This window comes from Bos mutus, chromosome 16 (genome assembly GCF_027580195.1).
Source record: "Bos mutus isolate GX-2022 chromosome 16, NWIPB_WYAK_1.1, whole genome shotgun sequence".
Taxonomy (NCBI): domain Eukaryota; kingdom Metazoa; phylum Chordata; class Mammalia; order Artiodactyla; family Bovidae; genus Bos; species Bos mutus.
This window is the reverse complement of record NC_091632.1, coordinates 60,650,994-60,656,993: the sequence shown is the minus strand read 5'-3', so window position 1 is coordinate 60,656,993 and position 6,000 is coordinate 60,650,994.

Genomic DNA, 6,000 nt, shown 5'->3' with positions numbered 1-6,000 from the left:
AGAGGATCTTCTGACAATCCCTCTTGGGGTTTTGTCCGGTGGTCCAAGGTTTCTAGACAAGAGTGAAATGGGAGAGAGCCCTCGGGGGTAGGTAGGAGGGTGGCTGGGTTAAGAACCTCACAAGGGGATATAGTGAGGCCTGGATTTTCCATCAGCATTACTTGATATCTGAGGATTCTTTGATCAGACATCCATAAATGGCCTCTCCCATTTAGGAGTTGTTTTACTTGGTGGCTGGTAAAAATAGTTAGTTTGTCCCCAAAGGAGAGTTTTAAAGCATCTTCTATCATGATTGCAATAGCTGCAAGATTTCGAAGGCAGGGGGGCCAACCTCGGGAAGTTGGGTCGAGCCTCTTGGATAAGTAAGCTACAGGCTGGGGCTCAGATCCCAACCTTTGAGTTAACACTCCCAAGGCCATTCCCTCTCTTTCATGGACATAAAGTTGGAATGCTTTTTCTGGGTCTGGCAACCTCAAGGCAGGTGCCTGAGTTAAGGCCTGTTTTAGTGTAGCCTCTGCCTTCTTTTGAGGAGTTCCCCACATCAGTGGGATTGAATCATCTCGTCCCTTTAAGCTTTCATATAAAGGCTGGGCAATTAGACCATAATTGGGTATCCAGATTCTACAATAACCAGTTAGCCCCAGGAAAGCTCGCAACTGTTTTCGAGTCATGGGGGAGGGCAACTGGAGGATTCTTTGTACCCGATCAGAGGACAGCCTCCTGGACCCGTGTGTAATCTGAACTCCCAGGTAAGTGACCTTTGTCTCGACCATCTGTGCCTTAGCACGGGAGACTTTATATCCCCTTTCTGCCAAGAAGTTTAGAACCTGAATTGCATGTTCTTGGGCACTTTTCTCATTTGGAGAGCAGATTAGTAGGTCATCTACATATTGTAATATTTTCCCATTAGGTCCCAGGTCCAGATCTAGGAGATCCTAGCCAAGGGCCTGTCCAAACCTGTGGGGGCTATCTCTGAACCCCTGAGGTAATACTGTCCAAGTCATCTGTTGGTGTTTTTCTCCTGGGGCCTCCCACTCAAAGGCAAAAAGGTATTGGGATTCTTTAGCCAGTGGTATGCAAAAAAGTGCATCTTTGAGATCCAAGACTGTAAACCATTTGGCACTGGGTGGGATTTCTCTCAAGATTACATAGGGATTGGGTACTGTGGGATGGAGGGGGACTACAGCTTTATTTATAATCCGGAGATCTTGAACCATTCGCCAGGTTCCGTCTTTTTTCTTTACTGAGAGGATTGGGGTGTTACATGGTGAACTGGTGGAGACCAATAGCCCACAAGCAAGGAATTTATTTATTAAATGCTGTAGTCCTTCCCAAGCCTCTCTTTTGAGAGGATATTGTTTCCAGTTAGGAAACCTAGTGGGATCTCAGAGGACAATGATGACTGGTTCAGCTTGGTGGGCTCATCCAGGAATCCCCTGATCCCACACCTGGGGGTTAATTTTGTCTTCCCATAGTTTTTGGTTCCTCTCTATTGAAGGTGTAATGGGTTCTTCAGTAGTAACCAGGAGCTGTAGAGCTCTAGGGGCTGAAAAACTTCCCATCACAAGGGTGGTCCCCAGTTTAGTGAGTATATCTCTTCCCAATAAGGGGATAGGACACTCAGGGACCACCAGAAACTGGTGGGAAAATATTTGTCCATCCCAGCAACAAAGAAGTGCTCGGGTGAATATTTTAGTAGTTGCTTTTCCTGTAGCACCCAAAATGGTACAGGTTTGGGAGGAGAAGGCTCCAGAATAGGAGATCAAGACAGAGTAGGTAGCCCCTGTGTCAACCAAGAAATTCTCAGACCTACCTCCCACATCCAGTTGCACCCTTGGCTCCAGCCCCGTGATGGTTGTCTGTGACAGGAGGGCTGGCTGGAGCAGGCTACTTCAGTCCTCTTGAACCATCGTGAGGGTAGGCTTGGCGCTTGACCTTGAGGCTCTTGGGTCCCGAGGGCAGAGTGCCGCCCAATGTCCCAGTTGATGGCATTTGAGGCAAGCCGTCCTAGGAGACTTGTCACGGTTTGGACACTTTTTGGCCCAATGCCCCACCTGTCTACAGATCAGGCATCTGTCTCGTGCCTTGTCCCTCAAGGACTCGGGGTTTGCCATATGGCTTCTCTGGAGGGCGGCCAGCATCTGGGGATGCCTTGTCTCTTTCTTTCTCTCCTTCTCCTGGGCCTTGGCCTCCTTCTCCTGTTCCCTGTTATAAAAGGTATTGGTGGCTGTCTGGACCATCTCATCTAAAGAGGCAGCAGGGTCCTGCTGTTGTAGCTGCTGTAACTTAATTCTGATATCTGATGCACACTGGGACAGGAATTTGTCCTTTAAAATCACTCATCCCTCGTAAGAGTCTAAGTCCAGGTTGGTAAACTTTTGGAGTACTTCTTTTAGCCTTTCCAGAAAGGCAATGGGGTTCTCATTGGGCTCTTGAGTTATTGCTGAGACTGGGCACAGTCCCACGAGTAATAGGCTTCTTTATGTTTCCTTGGGTGGACCTCCTTAGGGGTGAGTCTTTCTGAAGCTTTCCTACCCAGAACTGTTGCAACCTGAGAGCCAGGCATCCCCGGGTCAGGGTGCAGATCCCCAGGCAGGCTGAGGCGTGACAGCCTCCTAGAGATCGAATCCCCAGGCAGGTCGAGGCGTGACGACCTCCTGGGACCCCTGGGACTAGAGGATCCCCGAACAGGTTGAGGCGTGACAACCTTTCGAAGACCAATCCCTAGGCAGGTCAAGGCGTGATGACCTTCTGGGATCCCCCCGACTGGAGTTTGGGCGTCCCCAAGATCTCCAGTGTGACCAGTATTGGGCAGGATTAGGGGGTTGGATATTACAGAGTATATCCCTCCCAAGGCCAGCTATTTTCTGGTTGTCTCTTCAGAAGATTGTAGAGGCAACCTTGTGGGTCTGGATGGGGCTTAGGAAAAGAGCATGAAACAGGAGGGAAGGGGGCAGAGCACAACCTTTGAAAGAATGACATAGCACAAGGGTATAATGTAAAACAATTAAAATCAATTGGGTCCAAGATGACAAGTCAAATTCAAGTAAACCTCAATCCCCAATCTATAAGCCAGCAGACACACTCAGAGGTGGCAGGGCAGGTCCAAGGCACAAGGTCAAAAGAGGGAGGAGTGGGTGGTTCCCCAATGGCTGGGATGATCCTTTCACTCATTAGCATATGAATTCCATCCCCTCACAAAACCTAGCCAGGCCTAATACCATGGCAATGGTTCACACCTTGAAGGGTGGCTTCTCTCTGGATCCTAGCAAATCCACCTCTTATCGCTTTGTCTCTCAATGAATTTTTGCAATGAGACATCAGAGCCTGAGTTTCATTAGTTTTGGCTGGGCTTGAGTCCCAGGAGAGAGCTGAAGGACAGGAGGAAAAAGCAGTGGGGAAAATGGGCCAAGGAATCCCCTTCATAGCCCACTGGAAGATTTGCTAAATATCTGACTGGTGCTCACAGTTTCATTGGTCTGATCCTTGGCACAGAGAAGAGAAAGGACAGAAGAACCCCCACCGGCTTGGTTAACAGCTACTGGGGCTCAGCAGATAGCGCCCTTGGGACATGTTGAGGAGTAGCCTCTCCAGAGTCCCTCCATTGTGCGCCTGCCGCCCGCCTGTTTGTGGGAGGTTCGAGGAAACAAGAAACGAGAGATTGTAAAGGACCCAGCCATAGGAGCGAGGACCTCTTACCTTAACCGGAGGTCTTCTGGAATCTGAGACTGGGCCACGTGAGCTTTCTGCTGAGTTCGTTTTTCGCTGTCCTGGTTTCCAGCACGATGGGCCTTCCCCTGTGCTGCGTTTCCTCGCCTTCTGCTGGGGTCCAGTCCCGGCTGATCCAGGGTATTCAAAGGAGAGACAGCGTAGGCGACCTATTTATTTAAATATTTATCAAAGATATAAAGAGTAATAGAATGAGGATAGCTCAGTGAGGAAATTCAGTGGAGAAAAGAGTCTGAGTAGCTTGGTTTACGCGGGAGACCAATAAAACTTCAAGACAAGAAGTTTGCACCACTTATGTAGGCCGCAGGCGTCCTTCCGTTCTCCTGAAGGAGAGGAGACACTGAGGCCTCCCCGGTCGGATCTTAGAAGCCCAGGCATAATTAGCAAGTATGGTGGGTTCCACGCTCCAGATGGAGACTCAGCCAGAGTGAGAGAGAGAGCGACATAGGGAGACCAAGTTTTGGTGAACAAGGCCCGCACTTTATTTTCCAAAGTAGTTTTTATACCTTAAGTTATGCATAGAGGATAATGGGGGAAGGGGTAGAGTCATGCAGTAAGCCAGGCTTTCTTCCTGAAAACTTATCATATGCAAAAGTTTAGGTGATTTACATCATCTTCTGGCCCGGAGGCCTGTTAACATTTTAAGAAACTTATTTTTCTCTAAAGGTGATTATTCTAAAGTCAGGCGCCAGCCTCCAAAAAGCATTGGATAGAGTTGCATTGCTATAGGGCAAAGGTGAGGAGGGCTCAATCAAGAAAAGAATTAACTCAAGGGTCCAAGGTTACAAACATTGAGGCTACTACTTACATTTCTATACATCCATTATATCAATCAATACACTGCCAAGGGCACAGTAGGTAAGGGGTATGGAGACTTAGCAGCAAACATTGGCCCAATAAGTGAAAAACCCTTCACCAATACAATTTCTAATCAATCTTTTAACTACTCAAAGGAATCTGTGTTTACACAGTTTAGAACATCTCCTGCCTCTCACAGTTGGGAGGCTCTGAACAATCACATGTGGCCAGAAAAACCTATTCAGGCAGGCTGGAGGATTTCCAAAGGAGTTTGTAGGTTGAAACACTGTCACACCCAGGAATTACTAGCTGGAGCTGTAAGCTAACTCTTTTTTCAGAGAGAGGTAGTGGGGTACAGCCCCCCATAAAGTCAGAGGTGTAGGTGAAAGCACAAAGCAGAAAGTAGGCAGACTCTGGTTTGGGGGGTAGATGCTCGAGAATTTCCAGGGGGACTCCTGAGGCTCCATCCTGCCTTTGCGTATGCCGAGCCTCCTTCCTCATGACCTTTGCCACGGGAGGAGTTCCTCACGCTGGCTCCTGGCAGTGATAGACTTCCAGTTGAGCTATTCCAGATCCTGAAAGATTATGCTGTGAAGGTGCTGCACTCAATATGCAATATGCAATATGCACTCAATATGCAATATGCCAGCTCCCGGCAGCCTTCTGCTTCTAGCGCAGGAGCTTCGCTGAGTTGGGCTCCTGCTGTGCTTGGCCTCTTCCACGCAGAGGTTGTTTCAGCCAGGTTATATCTGAGTCACGGCACCATAGATGTCACGCGGGTGTATGTTCCTCAGTTCTTTGTCTCGTCACAACAAAGATTTGGAGCAACGGACATTAAAGCCCTCGGCGCATCACGGCTCTTGGATCTTGGACAAACCGTGCTACAGCTCTTAGGCAAATCAGTGTTATAGCTCTATTTTATTTAGAAGATAGCAGGAGAGTGAGAGAGAGAGAGAGAGAAAGAGAGAGAGAGAAAAGAGCGCACGCACGCGGGAGAGAGAGTCCGAGAGAAAGCGCTTTGGCTCCTCCTTTTATATGTTTTTTCCTCCACCTGGGCCTGCCCTATGCAAATTGGGCTTAGCTAGGAGTGCTGTTTGTTCTGTTTGTTCTGCCTGAAGTCTTCACTCTGGTCCTCAGACCTTCCTTGTCTTTTAGCTACCGCCATTTTGGACTCCTTTTCCCTATTCTACCTACCTAACAGGTCTATTTCTCTTTTGTATACAAGTTCATTTGTATCATTTTTTTTGGTTTCCCCATATAAGCAGTATCATATGATATTTGTCTTTGTCTGGCTTACTTCACTGAGTATGATAATCTCTAGGCCCATCCATGCTGCTCCATTATTTTACTCTTTTAATGGCTGAGTACTATTTTATTGTGTATATGTGCCACATTTTCTTTATCCACTCTTCTGTCAATGGACATTTATGTTGCTTCCATGTCTTGATGATCCTTTACAGTCTTACAAGGCCT